The following is an 18,519-nucleotide window of genomic DNA, read 5'->3' on the forward strand; positions in this document are numbered from 1 at the left end:
TTCTTCATCTGATTATCTCTATATTAAATTTTATATACTTACACTCTGACACCAAGTTTTAATGATTCTTCCATACAACCAGTTTTAACATAGATTTTATAATGCCTTGTTCCTGTGGAGTAACTGAATTTTCTTTCTCCCTTCTCAGCTACATATAGTCCATGTACTTGCTTCTCAAACTGTTGAAAAAGCTCTACTGTTTGCCTTTAACTTACATGATTTTCATTGCTCCCTGACATCTAGGTCTTAATGCATTCATCGTGTCCATTTCTGGGGTCTTGGGTTTGTGACATTTAGAGAAGACTCTTGTAATCATGGTTGGGAAAGGCTTGAATTTGGTGTCTGGTAGAATTGGTTTCTGTTTCCTGCTCTGTGATTTATTGGATGTACTCTGAGCCCTCAATTTGTAAAACATGAGGTGAGAATAATTTATATATATATATATATATATATATATATATATGTACATATAAATATACATACACACACACACACACATATATATATGTGTGTGTGTGTGTGTATGTATATTTATATGTATATATATATTTATATGTATGTATATATATACATCTATGTATGTACATATGCATACAACCATATATATGTATATATATATATATGTATATATATATATACACATACATCAAGTGTAATTGCTTTTGCTATAATAACTTACTACAAAATCCTCAGTGGCTTAGAATAACAAATGATAATCACTTATTCCTACTATATGCCTATCATCAGCTGACTGGGACTCTTTTTCATGTTTTGTTCATTCTGAGAGCCGAGATGATGAAATAGCTTCCATCCTGATTTATTAGAAGGAATTAGAATAGGATAAATCATGTGCTTTCTCCTAAAGCTTCAATCCAGAAGTGGCATTCCTGCTGTTATTTCCTTGGCCAAAGTAAAGTACAGAACCAAACCTGGCATCAAGAGGGAAGTGCCCCAAATATGTCCTTGGCAGAATTAAAGTATTTGGTGGATTGCACTACTGAGTCAGCTATGTCTCTTCAAGGATTTTTGAAAATATAAATTTAATTTTAACTAAAAGGATGGCCAAATGGTGAATACTCAGATTTGTGAACGTTATAACATTCTTTTCTGAGGACTAATTTCCTTCTTTTTGAGATGAGAGTAGTACTTCTTAGTTTGCCAGTATCAGATGTTCTGCTTCCAAAGTAAAACCAAACCTTTTCCTTCCTCTCCATCCTCCTGTCAAATCATCTCCTGGGGGAGTTTCCACAATGGCTTTCTGAGGGGGCACCCTTGTCTGCTCTTGACCCTTCTTCTAACCCATTCCTCCTACAGTAGCTAGAGAAACCATTTCTAAAGAGAGAATCTGATGACATAATTTTCTTGCTTAAAAGCATTGCGTCCTCTCCTTCCTTTGACAATAATGTTTAAAAGCGTTAGTTTGAGTTATATAGCTCTGAATAATCTGCGGCCTGTTTTTCCCGCCAGCATCACTCTAGTGGTCCTGCTACCTCTTACTCTATGCTGGGTTTCCCTTTCTTTCTCAAACTGGACCAACTAATTTCAACTTCTGGGGCATTGTGTATTCCATTCCTTCTGCGTAGGGAGCTTTAACCATAATCTCCACCTAGATTACTGCTTACTATCATGTGAGTTTCAGCTGAAGACATATGATTATACGGACACCTTCCTTCATGTTTCAGTGTACCCTGAACTTCGCTTCGTAGCGCTTATTCAACTGTGATGATGTATTTATTCATGTAGCTTTACGTGTTTACTTACAGCCTCTTCCCTTGCCCTGTCTTCGTGGTCATGTCTATCTGGTCCATTTTGAATCCCCAGTTGCTAATACAGTGCCCAGCACTTATTAAGTGCTCAGTAATTATGCATGAATAAATGGGTAAGAATGAAAGAGCAAACATAGTAGTATATTTGCCAGGGCTTTTTTTTTAATTAAAAGAAAATGTAGAAATATAAGGAATAACTATAATTACACAAACAATAATTATAAGATAAAACAAGTTGTGTTTTACATGTGATTTTTTAATTCTTTCTTTTTTTCTAAGACTGTTTAAATCTTTCTAAAGACAGGGGGAAGATAACTAGACAGGACGTTTCAATTTTTCTCATGAATTAAGATGTTGATTTTTTTTTTTTTTTTTTTTTTTTTTTTTGTAGAAGAAATGGAAGCCCTGTTTTCATGAGATTTTCCTAAAGGTAAGTAAAGAGTCATGCGATTATATTTTTTCTTTCCCAAACAACATTTATATAGCTGACTTATTATTTTTTAATTGACTGTTTACTATGTTCTAGGTGCTAGATAAGGGTCTTCTATAAGAAGAGAAAACATGTGTCAAAGCACAGATGTGATAGAGAGAGCTTGGCAAGATGAGGACCCAAAAGACTTTCCCTGTAAAGTAGGAGAGTAGAATGAAAAAGACTCTTACAACAAGTCACTGAGCCAGAAGCCTCTTAAAAACTTGAAAGAGTAGATGGGAGGCTAGGGGAGCTTTGTGGATTGAGTTACCCTGTATGATTAAAAATAGGACTGGATGGGCAACCTACTTTGCATGGCAAATAGCAGACATACAAAACTGAAATACATAATTCTAAATCTGGTGAAGTCTTGACTCCTCATTAATCTTGATTGTGACTGGCATTCTGGTAGGCTGGCAGCTACTCTATGTGTATTCAATCATTTATTTATTCATTCATTCAGCAATCATTTGTTGAGTAACTATCAAATTCCTGATTCCACCATAGACTCTAAAGATAATCAGAGAATTAAAAAAATGTGCTGGTTACTGCCCCTTGTGCACTTTGTGGTGGAGAAGGGGAGACCACGTAAAGGGAGGAGACTGTACAGGAGGACAGTCCATAGACTAGAATGGGAAAGAATGAAGGACTCCAGACGAAGGTATCCTCTTGGCCTTTTCTAAAGGTCTTTCAATGTTTGCAGAGGATCTCCGTGCCCCAGGAGTTGGAGAACCTAGTTTGCTATCTAAGAGTCTTGCAGCTTTATAGCCAACAAGCAGTTAGTTCTCAAGGGAGTCAGTGCTTTCTTGAATATGTCCAGGACAGCAGCAGCAATGTCACGGATGGTTCTCTGAATCTTTTGTGGGCAGCCAAAATCCCCTGGGGGCGGGGGTGGGGGGAGGATGAAATAAAGCAAGAAAGGAACAAAATGCCTGGGCATGCTTTGCAGAGGTCTTGTTTGGCATTTTGGATATTGCCTGGAATACTGGGGGAAGTCTTTGGAATGTGGGCTAAACTCCTGAAGTGGGAAGGGACCCAGGGATTTCGGCTGCAGTTATTAAAATTATTAGAAATGTAAAGACATATGAGAGAAAATGGATAGTCACTTTTAATCCCCAGATCTTAAAGTCAGTCTTGGCATTTATAAATATTTCTCCCAATGTTTCTCAACATAAAAACACAGTTAATACCATGCTAATTTTATATTGTGGCTTTTTGATTTATCATTATACAAGAAGAATTGTTTATAGTTTTCTTGACTTCACAGTACCATTCTGAATGGCTGCATTACTTTGTCTTTAAAGACAAATAGTAACTCATTTAAGGACTCCTCTACTCTGAAACATTGTAGCCATTTCTATTATTCATGATAATAATAAGTTGCAAAGTAAAATTTAATGTGCATATAATATTACTTCTTCTGCAATTATTTTTAGTAACCTTTCCTAGAATTTAATTCATTGGGTCAAGATATTTTTGATTTTATAAGCCACCTTGCTTGCCAACAATGTAGGGTATTTTTTTTAATTTTTTTTTAACGTTTATTTATTTTTGAGACAGAAAGAGACAGAGCATGAACCGGGGAGGGTCAGAGAGAGAGGGAGACACAGAATCTGAAACAGGCTCCAGGCTCTGAGCTGTCAGCACAGAGCCTGACGCGGGGCTTGAACTCACAAACCGTGAGATCATGACCTGAGCTGAAGTCGGAAGCTTACCCGACTGAGCCACCCAGGGGCCCCAATGTAGGGTATTTTTAATTAAGCATTTTCACCAATTACGTGTTAATTGTTTGAAGTTTTCCAATTGAATAGATGTTAAATGGAATTTGGTTATTGCTAAAACTTTTATTGTATAGATTTACTAGTGGTTGTGGAATATAATCTGTCTTCCTCTTAAACCTGTGAAACCTGAAGAATCTCAAAGAAATCCCAGTTTCTCCTTTTTCTTGAATTACTGATCTGATAAAATTTAACTTTTTCCCGGTGGACTATCTAACAGTTCATTTCAACTTTCATTATTTCACCTCTGAGATCAACACTTTCCTCACAAGTGGAAAGATACTAGTGAGGACGAATTCCTTGAATATTTCTCTGTCTTATTTTTCTCATTTCTTCAATTGGCACATTTGCTTCCACAAGCACAGCAGATAGTCAAAGTAGAAAGAATACCCAGCTGAGAAGGAAAATAAGCTATAGCTGTGGTAGGTGCCACTCCTACATTGTTGTGTCGTTTTTGGTAACTAATAACCTTTTTGGGTCTACCTGGGTCTCAGTTTATCTAAGAAATTAGATGATGAGTCTATTTGATTTTAATTTTTTCTTTCTTAAAAATCCATATTTGCAAGAAAGTTTTTGATTATGATACATTTATTTTACTGTTTAGTACCTGTGACATAAAGGTAAGTCTTTCCATAGATATCAAAAGCTAACACCAAGGACTGAGGAGTTGATATTGTCAGCACCAAACAAGCTTAGTGTTGTATACAGTTAATCTGATTATGTAATCATCTATATGATGGAGGCAAGATGTGGCATTTGTGTGGTAATGTCCTATGGGGATGAATTTTAACTTGAACTTAATTTTTTAATTGTCCCTTAAAATGCATTTTATAAGACTATATTCATGGTGCAAGGTTGAAGTGTCAGTCATTTTGTGAATAGATCGTTTTCAGTCACATGTCAGGCAATGTGATGGAAGAAAATAGAAACTGTCAAAGCTCTCAGAATAGGTTAGACTTCAAAGCAAAGACAAGTTGGTCTGAGTAATCCAGATCTTGCACTCATACTACTTTAAAAGCTTCCAGGTGATCTCAGAGAACAGTTCTTCAATTTTAAAAGGCGTATAATTCAACTGAAGAAAAGAATAAAATCATGGATTTAGTCACAAATGAAAAACAGACAAAAACTCTGGACCCATCTTTATCCCTTAAAATAATACTATCAATGTAACAGTTTTTGACAATATAAGAAACAAATCTGTAATTATCACAAAGAGGTATATCTACATGCACGTTAGTGTACAATATAATCAGAAATGAATCAGAAAAAATTATGAACACTGAATTCAAGTAGGTGTAAATATGATACTTAAGAGAAAGGTCAAGGGCAATTTATGAATTAATCCATTCATGGTCAGTAACATCAACAAAAATTAGTGAGCAACATAGTATTCTTTCTATTTTTTCCTAAAAACTTCATTGATTTTTTATCTTAAAAAAGAAATACATGATTCTGTCTCCTCAAATATTCTAACCATGTATAAAATCTTGAAATTTAATTTTTTTTAACTTTTCAAGAATCACAATTTATTCTTGGTTTTGGTAAATATAGCACACTTTTATAGTATTTAAATTCTTGCATTCCATTTCCTATGAAAACAATATTCAGATATCCTATGGAAATGTTAAGAGATCAAGAAACTTTGAATTCATTGGGACAGATGACCATTTATATTGTCTGGAAGTGACTGTCAATAACACCCATGCTGTGAAGGGTCCTAAATAAAGATTAGTCATTTCCAAGTGAACTTGTCTATAAAAGACCAATGGTAAATTGTTTTAATAAAAGAATATCACTGAACTATGTAATGACTTGGAAAAGAAAATTGGGAAGTGCCTGTTAACTCTTACAGTCATTATGCTTTTCATTACACTTTGTCTTTCTCTGAAACATAGAAAATGTTAAAAATGAGTCTAAAAACATGCAGTTGTTATTAGTACAATTTTCCCAGATCCACTGATCTTTTGACACTATGCCCAGTGGTCTCTGTGTGGCTGCCTCAGATTGTACTCAGTCTTCTGGCCACCATAGTTTACAAATTCCTACTCAGCAAATGTCTGGGTAATAGCTCACTCTTCTCCTCATTTGGCTTTTACTGTAGGGACTCCTCTCCAAGTTTCTCTGAGAAGATTCTCTGTGCTATGGTAATGAGAGTAGTGAACGTGCTAAATATATTTTTGGCAGGGAAGGACTCTGCCAGATAAATAAAGCAGCCCAGGTGTAACAGAGGAAGGGAAGTAGATATTGTAAGGGGCGCTGCCGACTTTGTTCCCCCTTGGATTTTCAAGACTGTTTCAAACCTTTCCCTATACCTGGACAGTGACATTCACACAACTTTGGAAAATTTAATTGGAGCAATCCCATGAAATGGAGAATGGTTCAGAAGATTCACAAAGACAAGTAAGTTTAGATTGGAAGAGTGCAAGCATGCCAGTGCTACTCAATTACCTAAAAAATATATTAAAGACTAATTTGGTATTATATTTCCCCACCAGTATGGCTGTTAAGAAATTCACATTAAATGTAGCTATCCAAAACTGCTAAAGTTGGGACTAATATTTAAAATGTAAAGTCACAAATTAATGCAAAAAGAGCCATGAAAATGTTAAGATTGGATGAACTATCTTATTGGATTTGAAAATGGTTTTAAATGTGTCCAGAGAGCACCTCATCCACCATTTTATCATGACCTTTTTGAATCAGGATTTGGTATTCTTTAGCTTTATAAACTTCTGGAGTAGGCACTTAACAATATTATGTGCCCAGAGCTCCTTTTTTTCTGCAAGTAGCCACTTTCCCAACCAGGCTTGTACCAAGTAGCCCCAACCTCTGGCTCAAAGATCAGCAAATAATCCAAGTTGAACCAATCAGATACTTTCCCGGATATTTGGAATGGATGAAAATACCAACTTCCTCCAACCATATTATTTTGAAGATAGATTACACAGAGAATGAAGTCAGATAACAATAAGAAGAAAAGTGATGGTGTTTGTGTCCTAGGGAACAGGCTTTCCTGAAATTAAACAGTGATCTTGTTATCAGGCTCTCTGAGATACTTGAGTACCTGTACAGAAAAAGTGTTCAATTAACTTATTTTTGTAAACATTCTGCTTAGTCTTTGAAATTCAAATCTTCCAGGGAGTTGAATAAGCCAAAAACATAGATATGTATAAATCACTTGCCACTCTTCCTCATTGCAATTTAACCACGTGATATAAATAATCTCTTGAAGGAGTTTGAGTTTCTCTTATCTGAACCCCAGAGAGTACTAATTAATATTCACTGACACAAGGAACTTTACCCATTTAGCATTTGAAAAAAAAATTAAATAAATGAATAAAAACAAGTAAAGGGTTAATATGCTGAGACTCATCTGCATCTGCTACGTGTATGAGTCTCAGAGGAGTACTACTTTAGGAAATGGACCTAGCAAGGTTATTTCAGAGGAAAGACATCCTGTCAGTCAAGGTAAGAGAGAAGATAGATGTAGGCCATGGTGGAAAAAGGCAGTTCAAATGGAGAGTCAGATTCACATAAAAAGATGGTAGGATATAAGAATAGATATGTTGTCATGGTTTTTGTTGTTGTGGTTTTGTTTTGTTTTTGCATTTCATTTAAAAGAAAAGGGAAAACAAATGCCAGTGTAAAGACTTGGGAATGGTGGGGTCAGAGCTGTAGTTTAGGGCTACTCTGGAGCCTGTATCTAACCAGGTTACTGGAACAGAGACTAAAGACCTCAAATTAGTTAAGATGTTCTTTGAATAGTTCAGTTATGACTAACACTGACTTGCTCTGAATTAGCAATAAGAAAGTAGTTGAATAAATCTCTTTAGAAGAGGGAATCAGAAATTTGGTGACTGAAGGTGGAGAGAAAGAAACATATTTGTAGATGATTCCAGACTCTTATTGCCGAGTTGTGAATCCACAGAGAAAGTCAAAGCAAATGCCATTTTTGAAGAAATGTGTGTGCCTTGTAAGATCCATTTTAGACACCTCCAGTTGGAAATGTCACACTGGAGGTGACTAACAGGCAGCAGGAACCCATAAATGATGTTTGATAAGAGGTTGTTGAAATATAAAATGACAACTAAAATTGTAGTATTGAATAAATTAGACAGCCATTAGTTATTCCATCATTTCCAAGATAATGTAAACCTATTACTTTTCTACAGTATATGTTTCTGAACTTCAGAAATATATACATGTTTCATTTAAGTTTATTTGTACTAAAATATGACACATGAAATCCAAAATTTCCCTTGGTGTAATAATGTTATTCATCACTCAACTGATAAAAAGCCATAATTTTTATTGTATAGAAGGTAAATTTATTCCTCTGGAGGGATATTTTTCTAGAAGGGCTCTCTGCAAATGTTTATCAGATGAATGAACAGGAGACTAGAACTCTAGGAGAGTAGACACTGGTATGTGTTGTGTAATCCAGAGTCTAACTCTCAGCCAACATCTAGGAAATGCCAATTGTTAAATACATTCTTCTATCAACTCAGTCATAGGCTCACTTAGGGCCAGACCAAGACTAATAAGCACCCTACCTACTTAATAATTTGACATCCCAGGGCATCTGGGTGGCTCAGTCAGTTGAGTGTCTGACTTTGACTCAGGTCATAATCTCATGGGTCATGAGTTCAAGCCCCATGTCAGACTCTGTGCTGACACCTCAGGGCCTGGAGCCTACTTCAGATTCTGTGCCTCCCTTGTCTCTGCCCCTCCCCAGATATCTCTCTCTCTCTCTCTCTCTCTCTCTCTCTCTCTCTCTCTCCCCCTCTCTCTCTCTCTCTCAAAAATAAACAAAAAATAATTATTATTTTTATTTTTTTTTAATTTTTTTTTTAACGTTTATTTATTTTTGAGACAGAGAGAGACAGAGCATGAATGGGGGAGGGGCAGAGAGAGAGGGAGACACAGAATCGGAAGCAGGCTCCAGGCTCTGAGCCATCAGCCCAGAACCCGACGCGGGGCTCGAACTCACGGACCGTGAGATCGTGACCTGAGCTGAAGTCGGACGCTTAACCGACTGCGCCACCCAGGCGCCCCACAAAAAATAATAATTTGACCTCTGGTAGGAAAACACACATAGACACAAGCACAGGCACAGATAAATACTTATTCTCTATTTATATGATTTTACCTCTTTCAGAATGTTTGAAATGCACTGCTCTCTACCCAAGCATATTAACAAGCTGGGCATCATTACATAAAAAGACTTACAAAAAAAGATGAAGGAGGGAGTTCTCATCCCACAGTGGACAACAATTCACTTGAAACCCCTTTGAGCCACATCTGTCGTCTCTGTATATCCCTCTTCTAAGCCACTGTGTATCCCATTGCATTCTCTTCTGGGAGTTAGCCTTCTTGCACCTGGCCCCTACTCAGGAAATTCCCCACCTCCACTCATCCTCCTCACTTACAAAACAAGTTATCTGTCTCCCCATTTCAGTCACCAAAGTTGCCTACTTCCACTGACAACTTCAAGTGTGGCAATGACCAGTACCCAGAAGATAATGATTTTGTGATCAGAACAAAGCACCTCTACCTGGCAGGATCTGCTCTTACAAGAGAATGGAAATTAAAAATGACAAGTAACTGTTTTTCTCCTGACTAATCTTCAAAATATTTCAAAGGATTTATTTTATGCGCTGAAAGAGAGCCAATTTATTTTTCACCAGTTATGTTGATGCCATGCATAGAAACCTGAATCAGTTGACACTGTACTTCAGATTTATTCCAGCAGTGTTTGATTTGTCCTACTAGCCCATTTTTCACACACTAGGTTCTGTTAATAGGCAATCCTGAGTTGCAGAACATGTGATGGAAGAACCCATGGTATCCAGTAGAAGGAATGTTGTTCTGATTCCTGAATTTTTAATACCATGTATTTATTTTAACGTATTTATCTTCTACATCACAACCAAGCCAACAACTGTATAAAATAGAACAGGGCTTACCAAACAGGTAGCAACAGACTTCTACCAACAGATGAACTCTCAGCAGAATAGGCAACGTATCCATTCCAAAGGGTCAAAGCACAACCTGATCTTAAAACAAGGTGACACAGAAGTGAAATGGTGGGTTCTTGGAAAATATGTTCTAGCAGTTGGCATCCTCCTTGTTTCCTCCTTCCTTCATTTTTTTTTCACACAGAGTAATTTGCAGAAAAGGAAGAAAGATGTGCTCACATCCACTAGTTAGGCTGATAGAGGAGCAAGTGGGCTTATCATTGTGAGAATATATGAGGGTTAAGATTTTTAAAAATTGGTGATATAATAGTCCTAGAACGAGGGGGTATTCCATATCTGGAGATGTTGAGGAAGGAAATGCATCTTTTTATGTGGCACTGTATTCATTCTTTCCTTCAACTCTTACCAATAAAGGATCCACATTCTGTCACCTATGGGCTAGTCATTGGAGAATAGATTATCTCACAATCTAGTAAGTAAAGATAAAAGATATAAATTAAAGTTGAGAAAGTCTAAAGGGTACTGTAATGGGGAGGTCACAGTGTAGGTATTAGGCTCACCCCTAATGTTTGTGGACCTGAAGCAAGAATACACACAGAATTTAAATTTTTAAAATTTAAAAAATTTAAATTTAAATTTTTAAACATTTAAGAGTAATATGTCTAGCTAGCAGCTGTTGAATAAAATACTGAAACTTGAGAAATATGTAATCACAACAAAGATCAAATAGATTCTTGCTGACTTGCTCATTTTGCTCCTCAATCTCCTAATTAGTTGGGAAATTCACAGGACAGAATTCCACTTTTTTCCCCTTGTTTTCCTTTGTAGGGGAGGAGAGGCCCATTTTGTCTGTCCAAGGTTAGCCTTGGTGTCTAAGATCACCTAACAGTGCTCTCATTCCCATTGCTTTTGGGTTTCTTCTCCTTGGACCCAGTCTAATCCAGGACATGTCTGCCCATAAGGGGCCATACCCTGCATCCCTCTTAAGAGCCAGAGGTATAAATGTGAAGTTCAGATTAGATTTCTGATATCTTGGTGGTGCAGGAAGAGCAGATCCTTGTCCCACCCCCACTTGTCTTCTTGTCTCTAGCCTTTCTCCACTTATCTCCTGGTCCCTCACACATGTGTGTACAACCATGAGTGCAATCAGAAGCTCCAGCTCCCCACTCAGACAGCAAGAATTTCTTTCTAGAGGGCAGACCTGAGGAAATAGCCAGCACAGACCTCAGAATTATATTTGGGCTCCTCTGGACATAGAATTCTGGGCTCCTGGGAGAATGGTCTAGAAGGGGAGAAGGATGGGATCCAGGTAGGAATGTCCCCTGGACTGTCAGACTCTCTCCCTTCCTAAGAAGAAGCGCTGACAGAATGAGACTCTCTGGTGCCAGGACCCTATACAGGGTCTAAGATTGTGCAGTCAAATATAGAGCCACTAGCAAAATATGGATATTTAAATTCAAATTTAAATTGATTTAAATTCAATTCAATTAAAACTTAAGTCCTCACTCTCACTAGCCACTTTTTAAGCACTCAGTGGCTACAAGTGGCCAATGGCTACCATATTGGATAGGGCAGATATAGAATACCTTTCTTGTTGCAGAAAGTTGTTGTAGGAGAGTGCTGAAGCAGGAAAATCTCTAACAACTTGGTTTGACGTGGATGCTACTGAAACATTTCTTCTCAAAAAATGTTTGAATCTTCTATCCACAGATTATTGATTTAGAATATGTTGTCACAGAAAAGCAAATTAAGAAACAAAAATGTAATCATGTTAATAAGACAAAGAATTTGATAATTCATTAAAACATTGGAACTTTATGGAAAACTTTAGATTCTCTATTATCCTCTGAAATGACCATTTAGCAGAAGAACATGAAGCAGCCAATGAAGCAGCTGAACTTAAATAATGCACAGGGAAGGCACCAGGTGGCCAGAATCACACTGGCTCACGAAAAAATAATATCAACTAGAAATCTGGTAATGAAACGGAGATAGAAAACACACAGTCTGACAGATAACTGGCAAAATGGAGCAGAGGCCAGGGGGAGAAACTCATTCTGCCCCCCACCATGACTTCAGAATTAAAAGGAACCTTACACCTTTGTAAATACAGACATGTAAAACTAATGAATTTATTTTAGTACTACTGAAGTCTAACTGCATTTAAGTACAAGGTTGTTGTATATGAGAACACACAGATTATATCCTTTAACAGAGAAAATACATAGATTTTGGCTTTCACAAGAAAAAAAAATGCAGGCAGAGGGTCATTGTTGCACCCTCTAAAATATAATTCTCTTACTTGAAACTGTTCAGCCTCTTTCCATTGTGGTAGAGTGAATATTAAAGCTCAGACACTTCAGGGGCATCTGGGTGACTCAGTTGGTTAAGCATCTGGCTTCAGCTCAGGTCATGATCTTGAGGTTCATGAGTTCAAGCCTCGCATCAGGCTCTGTGCTAACAGTGCTTTGGATTCTCTCTCTCCCTATGTCTTTCTTTCCCTCCCCCACTTGTGCATTCTCTCTCTCTCTCTCTCTCTCTCTCTCTCTCTCTCTCTCAAATTAAATAAATAAGCTTAAAAAGTTTTTTAAAGCCCAAACAATTCATATTGTGAGTAAACTCCTAAGCATCTTAGGAGATCCTCTTGTAGTCTGAGTGTCTGTAGTCATACCTGGCCTTACTCCTTCTTCTGCAGTTACTCCACACCTCTTTCAGGACCACAGACGGTGATGCTCTCTTAAGGTCTGTGATAGTTAATTTTGTGTGTCAACTTGGGTAGAGTATGGTGCCCAGGTGTTTGGTTAAACACTAGTCTAGATGTTGCTATGAAGGTTATTTTTTAGATGCATTAGCATTTATAATGAGGTTGCCGCCATATTATGAGTTATCCAATCAGTTGAAGGCTTTAAAAGTAAAGACGTAGGTTGTCCAATGAAGAAAAAAATTCTCATCAAGACTGCAGCATAGAAATCCTATTTGAATTTCCAGCCAGCTGCTTTACAGAATTTGGATTCAAGGCTGCAGCATTAATTCTGACCTGAATTGCCAGCCTGCCAGCCTGCCTGCAGATTTCAGACTTGTCAACCCCCATAATCAGAGGAGCTAATTCTTTAAAATCTATAACTCCCTGTCTGTAGAATATTAATACTCTGTTGGTTCTATTTCTCTGAGAAACCTGACCCATACAGTGTCTCTGTACGTGCTATTTCCATCTTCTGATAACATTCATACCACCTGACCTTTTACAGATTCCCATCTATCCAACTCCTATTCATCTTCATGTTTCTCTTTCAAAGCCATTTCCTCCAGGAAGCATCCTGAGACCATCAAGACTACAACAGGTGCCTTCCATAAGTGTTCCAGAGCAGCCTCAGTTCTTAACCCTATTTAAGCCCTTATGATGTGACACTGTAATTATTACAGGTTTTTCTTTAAATTTTTTTAACGTTTATTTATTTTTGAGACAGGGAGAGACAGAGCATGAACGGGGGAGGGTCAGAGAGAGAGGGAGACACAGAATCTGAAGCAGGCTCCAGGCTCTGAGCTGTCAGCACAGAGCCCAACACGGGGCTCGAACTCACGGACCGCGAGATCATGACCTGAGCCGAAGTCGGATGCTTAACCAACTGAGCCACCCAGGCGCCCCTTATTACAGGTTTTAAGAAGGCAGATAATTTCCTTTGTAATTTTCACAAACTACCAATACCTTGAGTGTAGTATTCCTCAGTAAATTTGTGATGAGAAAATGAGTTAATTAATGAACAAATGAATGAGCACATAAGAGAATGAGTAAAAGGCAGGATCAGAAATGCAGACAAAAATATCACAAACAGAACAAACATTTTGCCAGAGTGTTAGTGGGCTGAATTTGTAGAAGGAGATCAAAGACATGATCACAGATAACAGCTATGAGATGGGAAAATACTGATGTGGCAGATAGAAATTCTCATTATTGTTGTTACCTGATGCCTACTGTGTCCTTGGTACTTGCAGGTACTGCTCAGTGCTTATACAGCTATTAAGTAACAGAGGCAGGATCTAACCAGTTCCAACTGGTCCCAGTGCCTATGCTAATAATGACCTCCTAAATCTGCTCTGGGCCCTTGAAAGGTGCAAATTCTTAAGGAAGCCTTCAACTCCACCACATTCTCTTTGTCTCTAGAAGTAACCTCTGAATGTTTTGTGGGTTTTTTATGTGTTATCTTAGGCTTCACATTGCCAGTTACTTTTCTCTTCCAATCAGTTTTCCACCAGTGAAGCTTGCCCTTAATTCCATAATCATTACCATCCATTATGGTCATATATATACAAGCTTACCTAAACAAACCAAAGCAGTGAGAATATAAGTTTTTCTCAGGTAAATTGAAGAGGAAAATATCTATTTATCAGGAAATCTTTATCAGTGTGAAATGGACTGAAAGTGAATGTTATTTAGCATGAAATCATGTTGAATGTCCCTGAAAGATTTTAAAAAGGTAATCAAGAACATTCCATCTGTGCCCACTGATTCCTAATAGCTGCACACTCCCCTTACCAAACAAGAAATCAAAATTTGAATTTAAAATATATTTCTGTGGCATGCATCTTTCTGTCTGAGAGATTTGTGGCCACCAAGTAACTCCAAGTGGTTAGAACCATGCCAGGTTTAAGATTTCTTTGTCATTAAAAGAAATTTTAAAATTGCATGCCTTCTTGAGGAAATGAGAAATGACTGTCAGGAAATATTATACCTGAGAATGACTTTACAGATGTATCATGCAGATAATAGAAAATACCCTGATTAACATTTTGAATGCAAAATAGAAAACCCATTGTTAAAAATTCATTCCTATCACCTTATTCATTGTATGTAAATATGCATTTTATTGATTAAACAGTTGTGTATACAAGCAAAACTTAAATATTAAAAGGAAACAAAGGTGAAAACTGATCTCAAGATACTAAAGTTTTGGTAAAGCATAGAAGTAATGAAAATAACCACAAAATAGGTAAAACAAGAGTAAACTTAATAAAATACAAGGAACATTAAAATGCAGAGCACTGATTTGTGATATCAGTAACAAGTAAGACAACAGATTCAAACCTTTCACCTATAAATATTTGCTTTCGTCAATGGGAAAAAAAATATTAGCAACTGACTACAAGTGGGGGCGAATGATGTAAGTAGAAGATAGATAAGCAAAGAAATAAAGAAGATGAAAATATATGTCATTAAAAAGAAAAATCATCTTAATAGTCAAATAAATTCAATTTAAACAACAGATAGATACTATATTTATATCAAATTAGATAAGAAAAAGAATATTTGAATTTTCAAGCTCATGTGCTGCAATGAGATGGATAAGTCAAACACTGCTCATAACAGCACAAATTAGAAGGTTTTAATGAATATTAATAAAACAATATGTATCAGAATCCTTAAAAATCATCATACCCTTGACTTAATCTACTTTTCTGAATATACTCTGGGGGAGGATGTTAGAGGTGCTGAATAAATATACATGTAGGTCCATTATAAAAATTTTATAACAGCAAGAATTAGGATCAATTAAAAAATCCATTACAAAGAGAATATTTATAAAAGTAGGTATATTAGAGCCCTCTTTAATGATCTTTTCTTGATTTTCTTACTTGGCCTAGAGTAAATTTAGGGAAAGGAACAATGAAAGCAGGTGGCCACTTATTTATGGGGAATTTTCCACTAGGTGTTACTATATTGTTTTGTTTGTTTGGCAAATAACCCTGGTGTTCTGGTGTAACAAACACCCCTACAACAGTAGCACCACTGCAGAGAAAGTTTGCTCCAAAAGGATAAAAGAATGCTTAGTTGTAGTTTTTAGCAGGTAGAATTGATTTTTGTTATACAGATGATGGCTTAAGATGTAATTCAGCCCAAATTATGATGGTTTGAAAAACAAACCAAGTAACCGAAAGAGAGACACAGAGGGAGAGAAAAAAAAGAAAGAGAGAGAGAAAGTAAACACAAAGCAATTAATTGTGTTACAAAATACATTATTACTATCCCATTGGTTACCAGTCATGCCTTTCTGATGAAAAATGTTCTGTATGAGGGTTACCTTCACTGGGGCTGGAGTCAGGGAAGATGGATGATTGCTGCCATTTCTCCGTTTTGTTTTATTAAAGTCTAGTGAGAAGATGCTCTTTTAGCTGAACCATGGGAATGGGTGAGGAATGATTTCTGATACACTAGCCCTCAGTGTTTTCCAAGATAGCCCTGTAACTAGTGAATAGCATGTCATCAGTAAATTGTGTTTTCAAACAATATCCAATGAAAGGGAAAGTATTTTTTTCATGCAAAATAATCTTAGTGTTGCAGCAATGTCCCTTTTAAAGTCCTTATTATTGATTGTTTTGTAGAGATTTCATTCCCATGCTCATTACCCTCTTCCTCGCTTTTTTTTTCCCATTTTTGAAAGTCCAGGAAACAAATTCCTGGTTTGATTGATACTCTTTATTGTTTCCTTTTACTTATTTGTCTTTATCATTATTTTTAAGTTTATTTATTTATTTTGAGAGAGAAAGAGAGAGGGGGGGCAGAGAGAGAGGGAGAGAAAGATCTCAAGCAGGCTCCGCACTGTCAGCTCAGAGCCCGAGGTGGGGCTCAATCCCATGAATTATGAGATCATGACCTGAGCCTAAACCAGGAGTCAGACGCTCAATCAACTTAGCCACCCAGGTGCCCCTATTTATTTCTTTTTAAAAGTTTACTAATATTCTTCTTATATACTGACTGTACTCTTCCTTTGCTATTTGAAATTTAGACTAATGTTCTATAATTATCATTTAGAGTTGAATGATTGTCATTGTTTTTTTGTGTTTTTTTTGTTTTTTTTGCCTTCCTGTTTCACATTTAAGGCCATATATTCCCCCCCTTGAGATTGCATTAGCTGAAGTACTCAAATTTTAATATGATTGAAAACCTTAATTTTCATTTATGCACATCTTTACACTTCCAAAAATACACTTTTTTAAAAGATGTTCTCCTTTGGTTTCTAATTTGCTGTTCATTAAGATATTCTCTGCATCTTAGCATTTAATTTTTAAAAATTTTTGTGGGTGTATAAATGTATTCATGCATTATTTGTTTCAGCATCCTATTGGGTTGAGGTTCTTTACTGGTAATTTTAAGACATGTCTACTTGATATGAACCTGCTGTAAAAATGGATTTGCCAATTTCTCTTCACAATTATAATTTTTTCCCTATTTGATCAAATGATAGAGGAGAAAGTAAGTTAACTGTAAGTATTTTTCTTGTAATATTTTTACCTTTATCATAAACCATATCCTTGAAATAGGTATTGCTATAAATAATTTACAAAAAGAAAATATTTGGAGTACTTCAGTTATGTGGTGGGTCTCCAATTCCATGACCCCAGCAACATGCATTTGTTTAGAAAGTGAGCTCATAGTTTTGGAAACATTGTGAGTTTTTTTTCTCTTTCGTTGGAATTGGATCTCCACCCCTGTGGTACTTAATATTCCTGAGGTTTGAAACTAAGGACAGTACAGTGATTATAAAGACACAGACAGAAAACTTAAGACACGTCAGTTTTATATTCTGTGTCAAATTGTTCTGTGAACCTCACAGATCTCTCTGTGAGAAGTATTTCTTTGAGTGCTTTTACCTCTTTATTAAAAAAATACATTAATGTACTCAAATACTCTCACTCCATTACTTTTTTTTCACTTTATGCATTATTAAATTTATTTTTATGGGATTGATTTCATATAAAATGTTCAATGAAAGAAATTTTCATTGTCTGCATTTCTTTGCTAGTCAGTATCATTAACATGACATTTCATACCTATTATTGAGACTAATTTTATAGTATAGAGGAGGGAGCTGTAAAAAAAAGAGAGAAAGAGAGAGAGAATGGTGCAGTGAGTGACAGATGTGCTGGGTACAGCACTGGTGTTCATGTTCCTGTTGGTTATACATGCTGACTCTTGCGAAGAGTATCGTTCCTTCTGCTCTGTAATTGTGGACTCTAAACTCTGTTGAAGAGAGAGTAGTATCTTCTGTGGAAGCCTCTGGTGCCCCACGTTATGGATGTTTCTAAAACAATAAGGCTTTCTCCCACGCCAGTTATTGCTCCTTCTTCTACCCACCTGCTCATAGATTTATTCACCCCTCTGGTTGGCATTTGCCAAGTCTTGTAATATTGTGTCCACTGTTGCTTTGTGTTTGGAATAGGCAAGTTCACATCACGACCTCTTAACATATACATTATATATGTGTGTGTGTGTGTGTGTATTAGTATACATCTACATATATATCAGCATATTTATTATATACGTTAGTATATACATGATGCAGAGCTCCTGGGAGAAAATTTGCACAATAAAATATCTTGTGGGGGGACAAAGAAGCAATTTATAGAAAGACATATGCAGTGGCCTATGTGTGCTTGTGTGTTTGTTTGTGTGTGTGTGTGTGTTGGCAAAACAGAAAAGGATATAAAACACAGTCACACAAAATCCCTGAAAGATATACCCATGTGAGATG

This window comes from Panthera onca, chromosome E2, assembly GCF_046562875.1.
Source record: "Panthera onca isolate mPanOnc1 chromosome E2, mPanOnc1 haplotype 2, whole genome shotgun sequence".
NCBI classification, from domain to species: Eukaryota; Metazoa; Chordata; class Mammalia; order Carnivora; family Felidae; genus Panthera; species Panthera onca.